The sequence below is a fragment of the Ovis aries genome, chromosome 19 (assembly GCF_016772045.2).
Source record: "Ovis aries strain OAR_USU_Benz2616 breed Rambouillet chromosome 19, ARS-UI_Ramb_v3.0, whole genome shotgun sequence".
Lineage (NCBI taxonomy): Eukaryota > Metazoa > Chordata > Mammalia > Artiodactyla > Bovidae > Ovis > Ovis aries.
In genome coordinates this window covers 52,165,554-52,189,357 of record NC_056072.1, presented here as the reverse complement: position 1 = coordinate 52,189,357, position 23,804 = coordinate 52,165,554, and the positions used below count along the sequence as shown (strand labels likewise).

Genomic DNA, 23,804 nt, shown 5'->3' with positions numbered 1-23,804 from the left:
CATAAGACTATAAAGCAACTATACTCCAATAAAAATTTAAAAAAAAAAAAAAATCAGCCTACCATATAATCCAGCAATTCCACTTACGGGCATACATCCAAAAATACCATTTCTTGAAGAGATTATCTGCATGCCTAGACTCAGTTCAGGATTATTCACAATAGCCAAGATAAATGGAAACAACCTACCTGTCCATCAGGAGATAAACAGATAAGGTAGGGTTGTGTGTATTAACATACTACTCAGTCATGAGAAAGAAGGAAATCCTGAAATTTGCAGCAACTTGGAAGAATCTAGAGCACACGATGGTAAGTGAAATCAGCCAGAAAGACAAATACTGTATGATCTCCCTTGTAAGTGTAATCTAAAAAAAAAAAGTGTCAAACTCATAGAAACAGAGTGGAATGGTGGTCACCAGGGCCTGGGAGAGATGGAGCGATGCTGGTCAAAGGGCAGAAGACTTCACTGATAAGATGAATAAGCTCTGGGGAATTTAACACACAGCACAGTGACCACAGTAAACAATACTGTGAGTACCTGAAAACCGCTGAAAGAATAGACTACAAGTATTCTCACTACAAAAAAAGAAAAGGTAACTGAGGCGATGATGTGTTGACTAACCTGACTGTGGTAATTATTTCACAAAATACACATTATGTCAAATTACCATGTTGTATACTTTAAATAAACACAATTTTGTTAATTACACTTTAATTAAACTGACAAATGCTTGAATATTTACATACATATTTACATTTTAAAATATACAGTAAGATACAGACTTCAACTACATATTTACATCCTTCTCAACCTCAAAGCTAAAGTCAAGCCCAATGGGAACACATTAAAAGACTTCCCACTAAAGCCAGAGGCCAAACAAAGCTATGTACCTCACCACCAGTATTTACTACTGTTGTAGAGGTACCACCAATCACAAAAAGACAACAGAAGGAAAACACAGGTATACAACCAGAGGAAAAATTTACTTATGGATAATATTATATACCTAAAAAATCCAAGAGGAGCAACTGAAGACCTAGCATAATTAATTAAAAATCAGGTAAGATGATGAAACTTAATATATACAAATCAACACTTCCACATGCACCATCATCAAGTCGATAGAAGGGAAAATGCTTCAGGATTAAAAACAAACAGGAAAGCCCTGAGAATACACTCGGCATAAAGCCCAAGTGTGTTAAGAAATCCATCAGAACTAACCAGACTCAAAGAGAAAGGCATGTGATCTCAATAGGGAAGATTCATCAGCAAAATGGCACTTTTCTTACACTCACCTACAACTGCAATTTAGTCCCAACAAAAACAAACAGGGCTTTTAGCGAACAAACTTGTCTTAAAGCTCATATAGAAAAACAAAAAACAGCAAGGAAAGTTGTGAAAAATAAAGATAATGAATTAGAATTTACTTTACCAAACACTGAAATATGCTATAAAACTAGGGTAACTAAAACAATACAATACCAACACATTAAAACATGGATTAATGCCTACAATCGAAAGTCCAGAAACAGACCCAATATACATGATATGTGGCAGAGTATATCATACATAGTAAATGATAAAGGATATTTAAAGAAGTGGGGAAAAGATGAATTGTTCAATAAAAGGTATTTCAACAAATGAGCAGTCAATTGAGAAAAATTAAGTTGGACCCACACTTCATACCAAAAAAATTCCAAATGGATAATGACTAAAAGGTAAAAAAGGAAACATTAAAAGTACTTTAAGAAACCACAGGATAATTTTTCATACACTTCTACCAGGGAAAATCTTTCTATGTATGATAGAGAACCCAGAAGCCTTAAAAAGTCAATTAAAAATCAATTTTTTTCATGCCAAAACCATCCTAAGTATCAATAAAAAATTTTTTTAATCTATAAAAATATAACTGCAATTCCTGTCACCGACAAAGTGCAAAGTTCCTTCCTATGTAAGTTTTTTTATGAAATTAAGAAACACTAAAGCCCAGCAGAAAAACAGGCCAAGGATACAAACTGACTTCACAGAAAACAGAAATGGCCCTTAAACCTTAAACTAACTTTTCTACAGGATGAACTAAGAAGTTTTGGAGGAAAAAAATCTAGTTTTTTTTTTACCTAACAAACTGGCAAAGATCAGGACTTTCTGGTGATTCAGCGGTTAAAAATCTGCCTTGCAATGCAGGGGACACGGGTTTGATCCCCGGTCCAGAAGCTAGATCCCACAGGACTCGGAGCAACTAAGCCCGCGAGTCACAGCCACTGAGCCACAACCAGAGAGACCATATGATGCAACAAAGATCCCCCGCGCTGCAACCAAGACTCGACACGGCCACATAAATACATTTAAAAACAAACCAAAAAACTGGCAAAGTCCAAACTGTGAGATACCACAGTGTTGGTGAGGGTGTGCCATACTGGCTGGGGGCTTAAGTGGACAAAACCTCTGCTGCTGCTGCTAAGTCACTTCAGTCGTGTCCGACTCTATCCGACCCCATAGACGGCAGCCCACGAGGCTCCCCTGTCCCTGGGATTCTCCAGGCAAGAACACTGGAGTGGGTTGCCATTTCTTTGTCCAATGCATGAAAGTGAAAAAGGAAAGGGAAGTCGCTCAGTCGTGTCCGACTCTTAGTGGCCCCATGGACTGCAGCCCACCAGGCTCCCCGGTCCATGGGATTTTCCAGGCAAGAGTACTGGAGTGGGTTGCCATTGCCTTCTCCAGGACAAAACCTCTACGGAGGTTTAACTTGTAAGAGCTAGCAAAACCACAGAAGCACATACTCACCGCCCAGTACTCCTGCCTCAGGTAAGTGAACGGACACATGCCCGTGGCCACGCGTGGACTGATGCATACAGAATGCACCTCAGCGGTGTCTGCATTAGCAAAATGTAAAACACCTTACATATCCATCCACAGAGCGCTGGCTAAATAAAAGTACATCCTGAGAATGGAATATTTTCCAGCTGTAAAAGACAATAAAAAGCTCTTTCGTATTGACAATGATCTATCACAAACAGAGAAAAGAGCAAGTGCGCTACTTTTCATGTAAAAGAAAGGAGCTCTCTGTGTATTCGTCTGTATTATGCATAGAACAGGCCTGAACAGACACTCGAGAACTTGTAACTCTGGCTGCCTCTGGGAGAAGGATCTGGTGGCCAGGGGCAAGATGGAAGGGAAACGTTCTGGTATATACCGTGTTGTACCTTTTAAATTTTGTGCTCTGTGAATACAGTACTGCCCTGAAAAGCTAAGTTAAAAAAAAAAAAAAAAAAGTGAAAGCCTCCTTCTAGGAGCAGCAGCCTTCTGCTCTGAGCTTCTGTAACTGTATTTCGACTTGGCCCTGTGTTTATTCTGACTTTCCCAGCCTCCACTGACTGACTACAGTCCCTCCTGGGAGGTCACGGCTGAGTCACCTTTGTGTTCCCTAGAGTGGTCAGGACTTCATTTGGTGCCGAGAGGAAAGTCACTATAGGTCTGTTCACTGTCTACTGGTGCCAAGAATTCACCTTTGGAAGGCAAGTTGATTTGCAAAGTGGATCAATGATCAGGACAGGAAATTCTGCTTCTCTGAGCATTAAAATTACCCAAATAAGCTGGAAGGATTTTCAGCAGACTTAACTGTACTGAAAAAAGAAAGGAGTTTCAGTTAATGAATGAAAGCTGATTTCAAAGAATTTGAAGCCTGAAGACATCACATTCAAGAGGATGACTACTGCCACAATTAGGGTAATTGTTGGGATGGCACAGCAATACTCGTACTGAAGGAAGACCAAATTAAACGGTTGTGATGATCATCGCAAATAACCATTACAGAATGCTGACCCCTCTGCACAATTCAGCATCAACAAATACAATGAAGACTTTCTTCCACAACGCCAGCAACCTACATTTTCATTCCCTCTTGACATGGTCAGCACTGACTAACAAATGAATTGAACTGACTGCTAAGAACATGGGCAAAGAATCTGTTTTAAAGCTAGAAACAACGCAGGAGTTCAGTGAGGCAGCCCTGTCATTTCGTAAGACTGCTGGCCCAGAGGTAGGGTGCCCTCAGCCTTGGTCTGAGAAGCACAGCCAGGACCACACTCCTGTTCTCAGCCACACATGGCTATGTCCAGACCTCACGGAACGGAAGCCTCTTGTCTGTGGCTTCCTGAGAGAAGTGTGTTCTTCTGAAAAGTACCATGCTTCTTGAGAGTTTTCTCAAAAGTGAAGGTGCGATGAGTCTAGATTTTATTACTGTCTCAAGAGGTTTTAATATAAACACTATATGGAAGATGGTTCCATTCCAAACACAAAGCATGCAGAAGACCTGTTAGTGAGGGAGAGAGTGCCGAAGAGAGCCAACAGATGAGAGGGACACCTGGTGAAAGGTTTTTTGGCAACTGGTGCTGGGAAAACATGACAGCCCCATGCAAAAAAGTTAAAGTGGACCCTCATATCATATGCAAAAACTAACTCAAAATCGATCAAAGACCTAAATAAACAAAGAACCAGAACTAATAACACTCTTAAAAACACAGGGGTAAAACCTTCATGATACCGATTCTGAAAGGATTTTGTGGATGTGACACCAAAAGCACAGAAAAAAACAACAGATAACAAAATCCTTTTTGTACATCAAAGAAAACTATCCACAGAGTGAAAGAACAACCCACAGAATGGAAGAATATATTGACAAATCATGTATCTAAGAAGAGACTAATATCCAGAATATAGAAAGAACTGCCACAACTCAGCAACAACAAAAAACTCGATTCAAAAACGGGTAAGTAGGGACTTCCCTAGGGGTCCAAAGGACTCTGTGCTTCCAATGCAACGGGCACAGGTTTGATCCCTCGTCAGGGAACTAAGATCCCATGTGCCTGCTGCATGGCCAAAAAAAGAAAAAAAAAAAAAAAGAGCAAAGGACTTGAATAGATACATTGAATATAAATGGTCAAAAAGCACATAAAACTGCTCAACATCACTAATCATTACAGAAATAGAAATCAAAGCCATAATGAGATATCACTTCACACCCAATAGGTCGGCTCTTATTTCTTAAAAAAAGAAAACTAACACGTGTCAGGACACATGACTGGGCTTGCAATTCATCTAAAAACTAAGACATATTATTTCAGAGCATGTAATGTATTAAGGAATTCGGAAGGAAATCGCTACATTACTTTATATGCAACATACATTGTCTGTATGTCCTGTATATGTATAATCAATGCACTAATTCTTCTCAGTCTGGTTCTGGGAGTTATATGAATGCACAATTATTAAAGTATCCCCCACAAAATAAAAGGGACTTCCCTAGCAGTCTAGTGTTTAAGACTGCGCTTCCAATGCAGGGGTGCAGGTTCCATCCCAGGTTGAGGAACTAAGATCCCACATGCTGTGTGGGGTAGCCAAGAAAAAAGTATCAGTAAGGATGAGATGTAACTAAGTGATACATCACAATGGATCACTACTCTCTGGTTCTGTGTATATTTCAATTTAATGATAATAAACATTAAGAAGCAGAGAAGTCCTTTGAAATGTACAAGGCTTTTTCAGAATGTACCCCTTTACAAAATTTAGCAGCAATGAATACACAAGGATCAAAGCTCTGAACTTAAGACTATAAAAACTCTTGAAAGGAAACAGAGGGCAAAAATTCACATTAGATTTGGCAATTCCTTGGTATAACACCAAAGGCACAGGGAACAGATGAAACATAAACAGACTCAACTTCATAAAAATTTTTAAATTGTGTGCATCAAAAGAAACTATCAACAGAGAACTTTCTGGGATCCAATGGCTACGGCTCTGCATACTCACTTCCGAAGCCCCAGATTCGACTCCTCGTTCAGGAACTTTTATCCCGTAAGTTGTGCAGCATGGACCAAAAACACAAAGATACTGTCAACAGAGTAAAAAGGCAACCCACAGAATGGGAGAAAATATTTACAAATCATATATCTGATAAACGATTAATATCTAGAATATAAAGAAAAGTCCTAAAACTCAACAACAGAAAAATTAGATATAAAGTTAAAAGTTTAAAAACAAAAAAATTTTTAAAGTGATCTGATTAAAAAATGGGCAAAGGGCTTGAATAGACATTTCCCCAAATAAGATATACAAATGGTTAATAAAAGCATGAAAAAATGCTCAACATACTGATCACTAGGGAAATGCAAACTGAAATTACAATGAGTCAATAGCAACCATGGAAAACACTTCAGAAATATTAACAGAACTTGCTCTGAACCCGGGACAGTGCTAGTGCTACAGCTGCTGGGATTAAAAATACAAAAGCAAAACCCCACCACTGAACTGTGTCAATCCAGACTCCTGCCCATTTATAAACATTTAGGAAGGCAGGATTTAGCAACGTGAAGTGAAGCAGGGGGCTGGTAATTTGAGACAATATACAATCAATACTGGGCTTCCCCAGCGGCTGAGGTAAAGAATCAGCCTGCAATGCAGGAACCACAGGAGCCACGGGTTCAATCCCTGGGTAGGGAAGATCCCCTGGAGGAGGGCATGGCAACTCACTCCAGTATTCTTGCCTGGAAAATCCCATGGACAGAGGAGCATGGCGGGCTATATACAGTCCATAGGGTCACAAAGAGTTGGGCACACTGAAGAGACTTAGCACACATACACAATCAATACTAGGTTGTGGGTTCAGAATGTAGACTCATAATTTCTTTCTTCGTGAATTAAAGCAGATGCCAGTATACTTAGATAAATATTGCTGCAACCTTACATCAGTTAGACATCTCCTCTGTTGTCTCTTTCATCCATTGTATAAACTGTAGAAGCACAAATTTAGGGCAGTCTTTGCTATTTTTTACGGAGAAGGCAATGGCACCCCACTCCAGTAGTCTTGCCTGGAAAATCCCATGGATGGAGGAGCCTGGTGGGCTACAGTCCATGGGGTCGCTAAGAGTTGGACACGACTGAGCGACTTCACTTTCACTTTTCACTTTCATGCACTGGAGAAGGAAATGGGAACCCACTCCAGTGTTCTTGCCTGGAGAATCCCAGGGACGGGGGAGCCTGGCAGGCTGCTGTCTATGGGGTCGCACAGAGTCAGACACGACTGAAGTGACTTAACAGCTTAACAGTTGCTATTTTTTTTAAATTTATTTAATTGGAGGCTAATTACAATATTGTAGTGGGTTTTGCCATACATTGACATGAATCAGCCATGGGTGTACATGTGAGTATTTACCATTTAAATTATAAATATTTTAAAAAGGTTTTAAGGTCAAATTGAGTACATGAACTTCAAAAATATTTTAAAAAATGGTCAGCTCTGTGATTATGATATTTAATTGTTAAACTGCTTATGCTAGAATAAATTTCAAAGTACACATGTAAAATGAGATTTAGAAATGCTGCTCTCTTCTAGGCTCATATCTTCTAGAGTACACTTTCACTTCTGCCTTAGTTACTGAAGATATCTTTCTGAATCAGTGTCTGATGCTGTCAATGGATCCTATCTCAAGTCATAAGTCTTCATTTGCAAACATTAAGAAAGTTGCTCTTAATCTGAATACTGATCAAGGGATAAATTTTAATTGTATTATTTGTTAAATGCTGGACTATATTATGGGAAATGTTTTTTCAAGAAATCATTTTAAGTATATAGATCAGTGTTTTTCACAGGTAAAATGCTAAAATAAGCTGCCCATGATAGATATGAATATGTTTGAGTTTTATAGGATATTACAAATTAACAACAGAAAAAATATTTAATTTATGCAACAGTTATGTTCACACAAATTTGTAGGACTTACAAAGAATTGATATTTGAGAAAAGCTTTGGTTCACTTACACTACATATATTTTCAGAGCATTAGGTACCTTGTACTTTAAACCTGTGACAAACTGACAAATTTTCAAAGGGGAAATATTACTGTAAAATGAACAATTACGTATTTCTAAAGATTGTACTGCTGCAAATTTGATTGGTAAAGCTCTTTATTCAGAGTTTTGAAGAAATATTCTCTCTTCAATTAAACATTTTCATACTGGAATGATGTAAGTTAAAGTGATAAAGAGTATTATTAAAATAAATGTTTATATATAATAAAAGAAAATTATTCTTAAAATGTATTCTCAGTGAATAGTTGAGATCTATACTATGCAACCATTTTCTATGTTGATTTTAAGTGATCTTTTAAGAAATTTGTTCACCAAAAAAATATTTTAAAAAAACTACAAAAGAGATAATCACCTCATAGGCATTACAATGGCTACTATCGAGAAAACAACAAGTGTTAGCAAGGATGTGAAGAAACTGGAACCCTTGTGCATTGCTGGCAAGAATGTAAAATGGTACAGCCTCTGGGGAAAACAGTCTGATGGTTCCCAAAAAATGAATCATAGAATTACCATACAATCCAGCAATTCCACTTCCATACTGGCCCAAGAGAACAGAAAACAAGGACTTGAACCAATATTTGTATACCCACGTTATTAGCAGCATCACTCACAACAGCCAGAAGGTGGAAACAATAAAAATTTCTATCAACAGATGAATGGATAAACAAAATGAGGAATATACACAGAATATTATTTAGCTTTAAAAAGGAAGTAATTCTGACCCATGCTACAACATGAGAATATTATGCTACATGAAACACACCAGTCACAGAGACAGTAACAGGGTATAATTCCATTTACATGATATACTTAGTCAAAATCATAGTTATATAAAGTATTTAGGATGGTTACTGCCAGGTACTTGGCAGAGGAGAAAATGAGTAACTACTTAATGGATATAGAGTTTCAGTTTTGCAAAATGAAGAGAGATACAGAGAGAATGGGCTTCCCAGGTAGATCAGCTGGTCAAGAATCTGCCAGCAATGCAGAAGGTCCCGGTTCGCTTCCTGGCTCAGGGAGCTCCCCTGGAGAAGGGATAGGCTATCTACCCCAGCGTTCTTGGGCTTCCCTGGTGGCTCAGACAGTAAAGAATCTGCCCACAATGAGGGAGACCTGGCTTCGATCCCTGGGCTGGGAAGATCCCCTGGAGGAGGGCATGGCAAACCACTTCAGTATTCTTGCCTGCAGAATCCCAAGGGCAGAGGAGCCAGGTGGGCTACAGTTCATGGCATCTCAGAGTCAGACACAACTATCCACAGCACAGAAAGAATGGTGGTAATGTTGCAAAAATTTATAAATGTTTTTTAATATCATTGAACTGTACACTTAAAATGGTTAATATGGAAACTTGTATATTTAGCACAATAGAAAACTGGAACAACAAAAAACAATGAGGAAACGGCAGGGGGCAAGCAAAAGCAGAGTTCAGAGGGACTCAAGCGTACAAAAAAAATGAAAGGATATAGGACAGCAAGACAGATCTGAAGACAGGAATGTAATCACTGTAATGTTTAGAAAAGACATGAAATGTGTTTTTTATGGTAAAATTTGAGAGAAGGAGCAAAATGTCTAGCCATTAAAAAGAAAAAAAAAAATGTTATAAGCCAGAAGTAAGAACACACAAGCCAGGGGACTCTGAATATAAATGAGACTGTGAGCTCCCTAGGGAGCAAGGCAAAGAGAGACCCATTGTGACACAGTTCACAGTATGGTTTAAACAAAATCAAACCAATGGTTCAGAAGAGGTATGACCACTCCCAGGCACTGGACCTGAAGGAAATTTCTATTTGGACTCACAGATTTTCTTGGAGACTTCTTGTACAGCTCTTAACACAAGCTAATGGGGCAGTGCGAAGCAGGAGGAGGCCAGAAATATGCTGCTAATGATCCAGTTTCATTCAAAGACAAAACACTGCCTGGAACAGGTGCACCGAAGCATGTGCCAGAACAATCCCATGGACATTCTTTACCACAGCTGAGTTCAGGATAGCTTTTGAGGGGGTGAGGAAGTCAAGTTTATCCTCCTGACAGGAATATGAGATGCAACATTCTCTGCTGCCTGCTGAAGGCAGGTCTTGATATTCCTAACAGTCACTGTTGCTAGGGGGACAACTGAGAATGAATGTCAAACCCAACCAGGGCTCATGCCTGAAAGATGAGAACTAATTGCTCCCTGAAGCTGGGACGGCACAGGGCTTCCCTGGTGGCTCAATGGTAAGAATCCACTTGTCAATGCAGGAGACACGGGTTCAGTCCATGGTCTGGAAAGATCCCATGTGCCTTGGAGCAACTAGGCCTGTGCATTGCAACTGTTGGGCCTGTCCTCTGCAGCCCAAGAGCCTCAACTGCTGAGCCCATGTGTCACAACTACTGAAGCCGGGGTACCCTAGACCTGTGCTCAGCAACAAGAGAAGCTACCACAGTGAAAAGCCCGCACGTGGCAGCTGGAGAGTAGCCCTCACTCACTGCAACCAGAGGATCCAACACGGCCAAAAATAAATGAATAAATCATTTTAAAAATTCTTCCATCCAAGTGGCCTCTTACAAAAAAAAAAAAGATAAGGCAGCGTAAACACTGCCTGGCAGAGGGAAGAAGGGGTGGATGTGCCAGCCTGGGGCAGATTATAAGAATGGGGAGCTACTGAAGATTGTTGAGAAAGAGAGACCATGATTGAAGACTTTGTGAGTGACAGCGCAGTCTTCTGAAAGGTGCAAACGAAGCCCAGAGCCACATGCGGCAGGCTGGACTGGACAAGGCTGCTCAAAGTGAAAGCCACTGAAAAACATCAAAATAAATGAGAGCCCATGTTTAAAAAAAAAAAAATGTTCTAGAACAGTTTTATACTTGAAAAAAATGTTCCCACAGAAAATGGATACACAACAGTATGAACCCATTACACAGAGAAAGAAAAGAAGGATGAGCAAGAAAGAAGCCTGAGAAGAGCCCTACAGGTGGTTGCCACTGGGGTTATGGACAACGCAAATTCTGTGCGCGCACATGGGTGAGGTTACCAGTTTTTAAGAAGACAAGTGATTCGGATTAAAAAAACAACTCTAATTCCTCAACTTAGAAACTGCAGGGAAAGCAGAAACAGCACTACAGTTGAGAATATAATTATGACATTATCCACAAATAAAAAGGAAATTGACTAAAAACAGGAGCCAGAGACGCACAGATCTTCCTCAGTTTACAGAGGAGTTACACTCTGATGTGTGTGCGCGCGCATTAGCCGCTCAGTTGTGTCCAACTCTAGGAAACTCCGTGACTGTACCCTGTCAGGCTCCCCGGTCCCTGGGATTCTCCAGGCAAGAGCACTGGAGTGGGCTGCCATGCCCTCCTCCAGGTACGTGCTGATAAACGCATCCTAAGCTGACAACACTGTAATGCCGAAATTGCGTTTGCTACACCTAGCCTGCTGAACGTCATCACTTAGCCTAGCCTACCTTAGATGTGCTCAGATCACTGACATTAAAGTTGAGCAAAATCATCTAACCCAAAGCCTATTTTATAATAGTGCTGAATATCTCATGTAACTTATTGAATACCATACTGAAAAATACCAAAATGAAAACATGGTTGTCTGAATACAGAATGGCTCTAACTGTATTAGTTGGTCACCCTCATGAGGACATGTCTGACTGGGAGCTGTGGCCCAATGCCGCTGTCCAGCATCACGAGAGTGTTGCTGTCAACATATCAGAACCCTGAAAAGATTTTAAAAATTCAAAATTTGGAGCATGGTTTCTACTGAATATGGGATTGCTCTGGCACCATCATATCACTGAAAAATGGTAAGTTGAGTCATCATTAATTCGGAGGACTGCCCGAGCTTGGCAAAACTGTAAGGTGATGCTGATGAGATTCCAAGTGAATCATGAAGACACTGACCTCGTGCTCTGGTTTTAGAGCCAGGGCTCTCTAACTGTGGTTCCCTCAGGCAGCAGTGGCTCAGCAGTAAAGAATCCACCTGCAATGCAGGAGACACAGGAGAAGCAAGTTCAATCTCTGGGTCAAGAAGATCCACTCAAGACGGACACGGCCACCCACTTCAGTATTCTTGCCTGGAGAATCCCAGGGACAGAGGAGCCTGGCGGGCTACAGTCCACGGGGTGACCAGAGTCAGACACGACTTATCAACTAAGCATGCAAGGCAGCAGTAGCAGCACCTAGTAACTTGTTTGAATTTCAAATTCCAGGGTCTCCCTCTGACCGACAGATTCTGGAGGTGAGGTTAAAACAACTCCTCCAGGTAATTGCAACTCACACTTAAGTTTGAGAACCTAGGTATGAAGTAATACTATCTCATCTGGATAATACCAGCTTATATAATTAGGAAACTATATTTCTTGCTCAAAACCCATTCTGTTATTTTAACCTAAACTCCTAAAGAACACTAATCTAGTCAATTGTGAAATAAGCTGGAAGATGACAAAGATATTTTTTAATTAGATACAATTCTGAAACCACTCATTCTGAAATAATGCACTAACCACTGTAGTGGAATGAACTAAAGAATCTAGTTTATAAAAAGTGATAAGGAATCAACATGTTTAGAATTTCAACATTTAGATGATTTGAAAATATTCTAAGGTTGCAGAACACCACAACTCCAACTATTACAAATGCCATATTTGTGTACACTGATTAGTCTCTTGGGCTTCAAACTCAATTAAGTTGTTTAAAATAGAAGAAGTTCTGCTGCTACAATGCTGGTGGGAATGCAAACTGATACAGCGAATAAGGGGAACAGTATGAAGGTTCCTTAAAAAACTAAAAACAGAACTACCATATGAACCTGCAATCCCACTCCTGGGCACATGTCCAGAGAAAAACATAAGCTAAAAGCACGCACGCACCCGTGCTCCCTGCAGCACTGCTGACAGCAGCCAGGACGGGGGAGCAGCCTCGGTGTCACCAACACGGAATGGACACAGGTGCAGCACGTACATGCAACGGGACGTCGCTCAGCCGGGAGAAGAACGGAAGAACGGCGATTGCCGCAACACACAGGCACCTGGAGAGTGAACTGAGTGAAGTGAGCCACGCAGAAGAGAACTACCTTATGACATCCCTTACATGTGGAATCCAAAAAGAAATGATACAGATGAATTTTCTTAGAAAGCAGAAAATGATCTTATGGTTGCCAGGGGGAAGGGAAAGTTAGGGACTTTGGGAAGGCCATGTACACACCACTCTATTTAGAAGAGATAACCGACAAGGACCAACTACATAGCGCATAGGATTCTGCTCAGTGTTACAGTATGTGACACCCTGAGTGGGAGCAGGGTTGGGGAGAGAATGGATACATATATATGTATGGCCCGTCCCTCTGCTGCTCACCTGAAACTACCACAATATTGTTACTTGGCGATACTCCAATATAAAATTAAAAAGTTAAACTCTGAAAAAAAAACAGGAAAGGTTCAACAAAATTTTAACTTCCTTTTTTTTTTTTTTTTTTTGCCACATCACACAGCTTGTGGTACCTTAGTTTCCTGACCAGGAATTGAACCCAGGCCCTCATCAATGAAAGCACAGAGCCCTAACCTCTGGATAGCCAGGGAATTACCAAAACTTTAACTTCTAAAGGGCTATATCAGTCACTATAGCTTCAAACGTAAAGAGTACTACCATATTTGCAACATAAAGGCTACTGAGAAACCAAATCTTTGACACTCAGAATACAATTTCTAAAAGAATTTATCAGTGGTCATTAATATGAAATACCCTGATTATGCAGAATTACACTGAACTTCACTAGACTTCCAACTTAGGAACAAACAGCATGACACTTTACATATTTTATGAATTCAGAAAATGCTGAGTATTAAATAAACCAGGGGGTTATTAATGTTTTTACAAACTCCCAACAACAAAAACTCAAGTACATATCCCCAATATGTGTGTACATATCCCCAGTTTTTGTGTAAAAATTATATGTATGTTCTACTGTGATCAAGATTGCCAGGAGAAATATCAATAACCTCAGATATGCAGATGACACCACCCTTATGGCAGAAAGTGAAGAAGAACTAAACAGCCTCTTGATGAAAGTGCAAGAGGGGAGTGAAAAAGTTGGCTTAAAGCTCAACATTCAGAAAACGAAGATCATGGCATCTGGTCCCATCACTTCATGGCAAATAGATGGGGAAACAGTGGCTGACTTTATTTTTTTGGACTCCAAAATCACTGCAGATGGTGGTTGCAGCCATGAATTAAAAGACGCTTACTCCTTGGAAGGAAAGTTATGACCAACCTAGATAGCATATTCAAAAGCAGAGACATTACTTTGCCAACAAAGAAAGGTCTGTTTAGTCAAGGCTGTGGTTTTTCCAGTGGTTATGTATGGATGTGAGAGTTGGGCTATAAAGAAAGCTGAGTGCCAAAGAATTGATGTCTTTGAACTGTGGTGTTGGAGAAGACTCTTGCGAGTCCCTTGGACTGCAAGAAGATCCAACCAGGCCATCCTAAAGGAGATCAGTCCTGGGGGTTCATTGGAAGGACCGATGTTGAAGCTGAAACTCCAGTACTTTGGCCATCTGATGTGAAGAGCTGACTCATTGGAAAAGACCCTGATGCTGGGAAAGATTGAGTGCAGGAGGAAAAGGGGACAATGGAGGATGAGATGGTTGGATGTCATCACCAACTCAATGGACATGGGTTTGGTAGACTCCGGGAGTTGGTGATGGACAGGGAGGCCTGGCGTGCTGTGGTTCATGGGGTCGCAAAAAGCTGGACATGACTGAGTGACTGAACTACTGTGATAATACCAACTATACTTATAAAATACAAAATAAAAATTAAATAAGGCTGAAATAAAAAGACTGGCTTAATTTTTTTTTCCTGAGACCCATGTGCCCCCGTGATGCATACACATACCCACTTTGGACTCTACTGCAAAGTGTCCATGGCCCAGCAACCCTGCAAGCTGTGTCCCAGACCACTCAAGGGAGAAGCTATGGAATGCAGAGGTCAAATGAATATCTCCTTCCTGTTGAGTTGGACCATCCCTGACTCAAGTCTGTGACTCTGGGCTTCTCCCTTCACCCCAATGTCGTCTTCTGCTACCTCTCATTTGGTGGGTAGTGGAGAAGACTGTGAAGCCAGCAGATGCAAGAACGGCATAAAAGTATGGACTCTGTTTTCAGACAAACCTGGATTTGCAACTGGGCTCGGCTTCTAATTCACCGGGTTACCCAGGGCCAGTCAGATAACGTTTCTAAAACTAATGAGTAAAGAGGGTGATAACAGGGTCATCTCTCCTGGTTATTATGATGGTTAAGAGAGATAGGCTGCCATGAGAGCACTCAGCAGAGACTCTAGATAGCCCAAGTGCTCAATAAAATATCTTACCCAGAATTATTACTTCAGGAGGCAAAAGAAGTCACCTGGACTTTGTTTCAGCAGCCAACTCAAGAAGGGAATATGTTACTTTGGAAGGCCTCCCTTGGGGCTCAGCTAGTAAAGAACCCGCCTGCAATGTGGGAGACCTGGGTTTGATTCCTGGGTTGGGAAGATCCCCTGGAGAAGTGAACGGCTACCCACTGCAGTATTCTGGCCTGGAGAATTCCATGGACTGGATAGTCCATGGGTCGCAAAGAGTCGGGCACGACTGAGCAGCTTTCACTTCTACACTTCTACTGTGGAAGTAGTAGGTAGCGCAGTCGGGCAGACTTGGTTTGAAGGTCTGATCCCCAGTGACAAGCTGGGTGACCCTGGCAACTCCCTTTCTCTCTGAGTGGGGAGTCTTCTTATCCGTTCAATGGGAGTGTTGATACAAACTCTACATGAGATGCCTGTCAGAACCAGTAAAACTAACAGTCTCTCTCTTTGTTGCTAAGTCGTGTGCGACTCTTGTGACCCCATGGACTGTAGCCTGCCAGGCTCCTCTGTCCATGGGATTCTCCAGGCAAGAATACTGGAGTGGGTTGCCATTTCCAACTAACACTAGTGGGAACCAAATGGCCACCGAGGGTGAGGATAAGCAAATAACACATAAACCTAAGTGTTATTCCAGAGTCCTTGGCACACGTTCAAGTACACGCTAAGAGTAAGCATCCTCTAAAGTCTACCATCAAATGTTAATAAATGCCTATGTAGCAAACCCCACAGGTATGGGTCATTTCCCAACTGGACAGGTGACTTCCTCATAACTGCTTGAATTCTTCAAGCAATTCACAATCTTCATCCTCCACTGTCATAAACTGGGTGCAGTAGAGTTTTCATACCCACCTCCGGACAGTAAACGAATCTAGATGAGGGGGCGGGGCGGGGGTGGGGAAGACCTAAACCACCGCATGGAGACCACCCGGAGAGGTGCCGTTTTTGTCACAAGAGCAAAAGAAAAGCGGGGTCTCTCAAACACCAGAGGAGTTCATAATCAATGAGGATTACTTCAGCTTCAACAAACCACCGAAAGAATGACTGTAGAGATATATCAATACACAGTTTGCATTTTTTTACATCGCGTGTCCCCCACAGGAAATGCTGCAAAATGTGAGACACCTAAAACTCTCATCAGCATAAAATTATAGATACAAGCCGTCAATTAGAGGAACACCTAAAAATACACCCAACCGGACACCCTTGCCCCTGACTCCCTTACAAAAGCTTCAGTTTTTAGCTCGATACCCTAAGATGGCAGCACCCCCATAAGGACACTGCATAAGCCAACTTCACAAACGTTGGGTCAGAAGCACACTCAAAGCTAGCATCGTGAAAGAAACCTTTACTAAGTCCTCTTCACAAAATGTATTGCAAAATCCCCAGGAGTTTAATCACCCAGCTCTATCACCACAGAAGGTGCGGGCAGCGAGTGAGACGACCGGGGAAAGTCACCACGGCCAAGAGCATGTCCATCTGCACAACCATCCTGACTTCAGGCTCCAGCACGGTACACTGGGGCGAGAAGCCCACCCAGAGTATAAACAGAGGCGACAGTAGTCAGCACGTTGATTGGTGAGGGAAACAGAAAACTAGACACCAGGCAGAACCCAGGGAAGCAGCTAGCTACGTGTTGCCTCTCAAGCAGATCACGCAGAACAGACAGGTGCGGACAGCGTGCTCTCCCCTCCCCGCAACACGCAGACAGTCCAAAAGCAGGTTCTAGAACCGGCAGCTCCCCGGGACACGGCGGGGCCCCGGGGGCGCAACAGCGCGACCCCCTGTCAGGCCAGCGGTCGCGGCGGGGGGGGGGGCGGGGGGGAGGAGGGCGACGGGCGCGCGCGGTGGGCCCGGCTGGGGGCGCGGCCGCGGGGAGGGTGGGGTCGCCGCAAGCCGGCCCCCTCTCCGGCCGCGGTCTCCCGGCGCGGCCCTCGCGGCTGCTGGACAGCGCCCACGCCGGCGCGCTCGCGGCCCGCATCCCGGAACCCCGCGGGCCGGGCAGCGTGAGGCCCGGGCCGGCCGGCGGACGCTGAGGGGACGCGCGCGGAGGTACCTGTGGCAGCAACAGCTTCTCGGCGGCGGCGGCCGCGGCGGGAGGACGGGGGCGGGGCGCGGCGTGCGCGCTCCCGGCCCGCGCGGTCCGGGGCGAGGCGCCCTCCCTCACTCCCTCCCTCTCTCTCTCCCCGCCGCCCGGCGCCCGCGCAGCTCTCCGCCCCTTCACCTCTCACCTCCTACCTTTCCCCTCCCGCTCCCGCCCCCGCCGCACTTCGCACGTGCTCCCAGCGGCGCGCACATGCGTAGTCGAGCCCTGCCGCCCGCGACTCCCGCTCGCCCCCTGGCGGACGCCGGGCCGAACGACTCCCTGGTAGAGAAGATGTCCGGGCGGGGCCGGCGAGGCAGAGCGTCACGCTGGGACAGAGCCCCGAGTACAGCACCGGAGCTTTTTAACAGGGTATATTAACAGGGTATATTTAACAGGGTATATTAGCAAGAACACTCACAGGACGCCCGTGTTCTCTGTTTTATAACAGGGAAAACTTAAAGGCAGGGGAAGTATGCAACAAATGCAGTTGGGTCAAATTATGTCCATGAAAGTGACTTTCTCTAAGGCCTTTTGAAAACGATGTTGCTAAGTCGTGTCTGATTCTGTGATCCTTTGCGCTGCAGAAAGCCAGGCTCCACTATCCCCCGGAATTTGCTCAAGTTCATTGGGTTGGTGATGCTATCCTACCATTTCATCCTTATCTTTAAAAGGATGTTTTATGAATACTTAACTAATGTGGAAAGATGTTCTTAAGAGGAGGTTCAGACTGAGCTCAATTTTTTTAAAAATCCAAGGAAAGGATTCTAGAGTGATGCTGATGTGTGCTCAGTGGATACCTCTGGGTGAAGGATTAGGGTGTTGACATTTTTCCATTTCCAAAAATCTCCATGAGATTTTTCCATGGGCACACATGAAACGTGGAACACTTGGTTGTATTCCATGGAACACGTTTGTTGTAATAGCAATATCTATGTCCCGTTTACTCCGTGCCAGGTGCTTGAAACCAAGACACCCTAAAACCAAGTTCCTCTGTGGAGTTTATGATTAACCTCTCTAGCCAAAATGTTCCTCCCTTTCTTGTCCGACACCTGTTTCCCTCGAGACTGAGGAGTACCAGAGTAAAGAGGGGATTGAAACCAAGCAGGACCCTGTGGTGCCCTCCAATAAGCAAGTAAGTTAGGGGGTGCCCGGAGAAAGAATAACAGATGTGGCTTTCTTGACATTTTTTGATCCAGTCCTATGATTTAAGGCCCTGTAAGGGCCACCACGATGCTTGTCCTTCAACAGGTGTCAGTAATCAATGATCTTAAGGGAAGACAGAAATGCAGGAACAGAAAAAGCCATCAATCAACAGTGCAGAGATAGAGCAGAGACCTAGTTCCCCCTCAAGGGATACACACACCATACATCTTTGAGTTCTGCAGGAGCCAGGCCTGCACCCAATGGAGGATGGAACAATGGTGTTGACCCTCCTGACTTCAATCAACTAAAGCTTGGATTGCAGGTTCAATCCCTGGATCAGGAAAACTCCCTGGAGTAGGGAAATGGCAACCCACTCCAGTATTTTGCCTGGAAAGCCCATGGACAGAGAAGCCTGGGGGCTACAGTCCAGGGGTTGAAAAGAGTCAGACACGACTGAGCGCGCATGCACCCTTAGCATAATCCTTCCCCAGTTTCGCTGTCTGGGGAGACACTGCTTTGGGAAAGATGCCTCGTGTTCCTCTTACTTGCTGCAAGTAACCATCAAACGTTCCTTCTCACAAACTTTGAGTTGGTTGTGTCTGTTGCCTCAGTATCCACCAAGAGGCGAACCCGATTTTCAGGTAACACTCCTGGGTAAAAAAAAAAAGCCTATCGTGGTGTCCCTGTTTCTTGTTTGTAGGAAAAAGGCTTGACCTTCCCTGAGTTCCAAAGGGCAAATTCAAACAGTTACTAATCCAGGAAGTGAGGGAATGCAGAAACAGAGGGAAACAGTCCCTGTTCCTCCACCAGGGATTGATATAACAACAAAGCCCTTGAGTTCCTCTGCTTGAAGGAAGGCCCCCAGCCAGGTGGACAATAGTAACTTCAGGCTGAGTACAAGCTTCCTAGACCACCACCCTGTTCATCACCAGCCAATGAGAAGAAAGTCACACACTGCAGCCCTCACCCCTAATTTTGCCTATAAAACCATGAACACCATGGTGGACATTCAGGTCTTTCAAGCACGAGTCGCCCATTCCCCTCAAGTGATCCTTGGAATATATCTTTCTCTGCTCCAAAGGCCTACATTTCTGTTTGTCGGGCCTCACTGTGCACCCACCATGTGAATTTGGGTTGGACAACATAGCTGAGCTGAGCAGTTTGCACAGTCCTTGCATCTGATCTTCAAAAAAACCCCGAGTTAGGTCTTGTTACCAGGTCTCTCAAGAAGAGGCTCTATCCGAGATGAGGGTACAGGTCCCAGTGGACACACTGCTGGTACATTCCCGGGATGGGTAGTGATCGTCTGCGGGTCTGAGGGAACCTTGGCCTGATCACGCCACACACAGGTCTCAAGTGTCAGGGCTCAGCCTCACCCCATCATGCTACCCTGGGCACACTCCCCTCAGAGCTATCTGGACATAGAGACGAACCCTGTCCTGCCCTTGAGGGTGGCATCGCTGGGGGTGCATAAAGGGCAGATGTAACCACACCAAGGTTAAAATCAGTGGCCGCCCTTCGGGCAGCTCCAGCTCCCATCACCCCTCACAGGCCAGTCATGCCCCTCCCATCAACCCTGTACCACCATCTCCAAAGCCTTGCCCTCCTCCTCGCTCACACCACCGTCATAGCAAAATGAAACGATATTGGTGTTGGGCTGCATCCCCACAGGCTTACAAGCCCTGTGCTTGCCCACTTCAAGACGGAAGAACGAGCCTGGAGTCAGCAAGAGAGACACCAACAGCGTGAAGAGGTGGTCCCCAACCTCTTTGGCACTGGGGACTGGTTTTGTGGAAGACAATTTTTCCATGGACTGGGGAATGGGGGTCAGAGGTGGTTTGCGGATGATTCAAGAGCATTGGAGAAGGAAATGGCAACCCACTCTGGTGTTCTTGCCTGGAGAGTTCCAGGGATGGAGGAGCCTGGTGGGCTGCCGTCTGTGGGGTCGCACAGAGTTGGACACGACTGAAGCGACTTAGCAGCAGCAGCAGCAGCAAGAGCATTACATTTATTGTGCACTTTCTATTATTATGTCATCAGCTCCACCTCGGATCACCAGGCATTAGATCCTGGAGGTTGGGGACCCCTGCTTTAAGGATGGGGGAGCTTACCTAATCTAAAGCAAGGTCCTGGAGCAACACCCCACCAGTGGCAAGCGGGACATGGAAGAAAGGGAAACTGATTACCAGCTGTAGGGGAATTGATGTCAGGTGGGCTCATAAGTTAACAGGGAAACCAGCGGGAGGAGCATGCACCAGATGGGCCCTTTGATCAGAAGAATCACCAGCTGGGGTGGGGCAAGTACTAGCAAGGTCAGGCACGTGAGCAGCGTACAGGTGAAGCAAGCATATCTTGGGCAGGGGAATGTACCAAGAGCAAGAGAACAGCCATCTTGAGTGGCCTGACCATACAAATGGGGATATTGACCTCGGCCCAGATTGAGCTTTTAACATTTTGCCCTGTATTCAGACTTGGCTTTTGGCTTTAAAAGAGAATGTTTATTCTATAAAGGAAGAATTTTTTGGTTATTTTTAGAGGGGCAACAACAGAGAGCAGTATAGGGGAGCCTGACCTACACCCTTACCCAGCTCGCATCACTCTACATCTGATCCTTTATAAGCCATCACCGGGCCCCTCGGAAGCCTTGGACAAAAGGCACCTCAGTTCTCTGTCACCAGTCTCCCTTTGCTCTCCACTGCCTCATTCTTTTTGACAAATATGAAGTCTATCCAATGTTTGTCATTTTCTGAGTGATGTCACCCTGAGTGACCAAGTCCCGATCTCTTCCTTTCACCGTCAAATTCCTACAAAGAATATGGCTCTGAACTTGGCAGAAAATCTTGGGGGGAATGTTCAGTTAAGTCAGAGTCTTCCTGAGCCCCACCCCAGGCCCACGGGACCAAACTCTTCTCTCCAAAGATTACTGGAAACGTCTTTTCACAAACCCCACCACAGGGATGTACGTGACTAGACTGTCTATTGGGTACTCCTGTCACCCTGCTTACTCCCCATCCCTTCCCCACCCAACCATTTCACCCAACCTTAGTTTACAGGGGACTGACCCTCAACAAGATCTACATGCCTTCTCCCAAAAAACAAGGGCCTCCAGAACTGACACTTGGTTAAGTCCTGCGCCCCACAGCACTGCCCCAAATCCCCCACTGCACAAGAACCCCCCCACTGCACTGGGGTCCTTCAAGGGACCCTAAGGCTCATGGGTCCGGGGTGAATCCACTCTTGAATCTCCCCAAGGAGTTGAACGTAAAGTGGCCATGATCTTCGGTCTTCTTATAGTTAACAACTATGTATCCTAGATTCTACAACTATGAACATTTTCTAGTGGTGAAGAATCCACGTGCCAGTGCAATACACGCAGGAGGTGTGGGTTCGATCCCTGGGTCGGGAAGATCACCTGGAGAAGGGCATGGCAACGCACTCCAATATTCTTGCCAAGAAAAGTCCACAGACAGAGGAGTCTGGTAGGCTGCACTCCATGAGACTGCAAAGAATCAGACACAACCGAGCACACACAAACAGCATCACATTTTTCTAGAAGCAACCAAAAATACCATCCCTTTATCCACCTATCAATCTTATTCCTTATCCATTTCCAGGTTAAGTTGCAGATGCCCGATTTTGGTTTTTAAATACAATTCAGGTGGAACGGCTTGTCAACTGGAAAACAACACACAACCTGGATGCGAGAACGGTGTTTTCTTTGGGGACATGACAGCCAACTAACTACAGCCTGAAAACAGCCTCTCAGATAGGAACTGTTTCAAAGAGGTAAGAGGTGAGCCAGGATACACAGCAAACAAACAAAAAAACATGTAGTTAAGCACCCAAAGTCTACTGCTAATCACAAAAACAGACATCTCAAGTATGGGAAGACGTAAGAGTCTGGGCTCACTGAAATCATTCCATTGATATGCATCTTAACTGTGAGGGCTAGTACCCTGGTTTTCTTCATCCTGAATGCCCCTCGGGGTGTACTACTGGTGGGAGGTAGGCAGCTGCAGTGGCTGACGGCTCAATGGCAGGCAACATTTTTTACTGAAATGGGCTACAAGCTCCACTTTGCCCTTACTACCCAAAGCTCAACCTTATTTTGGATTGCTTCCCACGGTAAATTAAAAAAAAAAAAAAAAAAGGAGCTGAAGAGTTCATCCAGAAGTAATAACAGTTCCCAGTTCTTGAGATTCCATGCAGAGCCAAATCTCATGACAATCTTGAAAAACAAGGGCTAGGTCTATCTCACAAAGGAAGACAACTTCCTTGAGAGGGGAGGACATCTCCCCAGGGTCATTCTGGTAACTGATCAAGCACATAACAGCCACAGGCTGGGTTCCAGCCCACTGCCCGACCACCTCAGCCTGTCATGGACACAGAGAAGGGTGTTCATGATGAAACGGTGCTCTCTTTGCAATCACTTGCACTACCAGTCATGCTCACGCGAAATTAAGCATTAGTGATAGCATCTGGCAACATGATAAGAACACAAAGGGCCGCTTTAGGACCAGAATCCTTGGATCTGAGTTAAGGGTCTGACCTGCAGCTGCTCTGCAGTCAGGAAAATGAACTTAACCTCAGGGAACCTGGACTTCAGAGTCAGGTTCCAAGACACAACCAAGAAAACTGAACTCTGTGGTTTCCAAAAAACTTACATCACTATGAACACAGGTAAAACTCTTAAGATTCTTAGAGCCAGCAGTCATCTGAATAACCACGATAACAGTCATTAAAAATACTCAAAATCTCCAAGTTGTATTAATATTCAGTCAATGCCTTTATTAACTATCAAGTTCCTACATGTCAGAGACAGGGATCCAAGTTAATTCTCTGCACTGGAGAAGCTGTCTTAGTTGACGCCTTCAAACAAGACCTTACAGGCAATATTATAAGGTCATAATAGCTGCCAATAACAGTGACAACTATTGATTGTAAAGCCCAGAGACGGACTTTACAATATTATTGCTGCTACTGCTAAGTTGTTTCAGTCGTGTCCGACTCTGTGCGACCCCACAGATGGCAGCCCACCAGGCTCCCCCGTCCCTGGGATTCTCCAGGCAAGAACACTGGAGTGGGTTGCCATTTCCCTTTCCAATGCACGAAAGTGAAAAGTGAAAGTGAAGTTGCTCAGTCGTGTCCGACTCTTAGCGACCCCATGGACTGCAGCCTACCAGGCTCCTCCGTCCATGGGATTTTCCAGGCAAGAGTACTGGAGTGGAGTGCCATTGCCTTCTCCAATTACTACCTCATTAAATCCTCACCATGGCCTTTAGAGGCAGGTCAGGTACATATGCCTCATTTTAAGGATACAGAAATGAA

The 23,804-nt window shown here is 44.2% G+C and overlaps 1 protein-coding gene across 16 annotated transcripts in view; it reads right to left on the bottom strand.

Moving 5' to 3' along the window:
- The window catches only part of SCAP (SREBF chaperone), a 100,028-nt gene extending 79,372 nt beyond the window's left edge, over nt 1-20,656 (bottom strand). For 4 of the 16 annotated variants that reach the window (XM_042236321.1, XM_042236334.1, XM_027957711.2 and 1 more), the window contains exon 1: nt 17,304-17,461. The gene's annotated coding sequence lies outside the window, so the exon portion shown is untranslated. Of the gene's footprint in view, nt 1-2,784; nt 2,964-5,808; nt 5,890-11,755; nt 11,835-12,723; nt 12,882-17,303; nt 17,462-20,587 lie in introns of those variants that run through there. The other 12 variants (XM_060402598.1, XM_042236326.1, XM_042236324.1 and 9 more) reach the window with 9 other exon arrangements.
- Between the last annotated feature and the right edge of the window lie 3,148 nt (nt 20,657-23,804).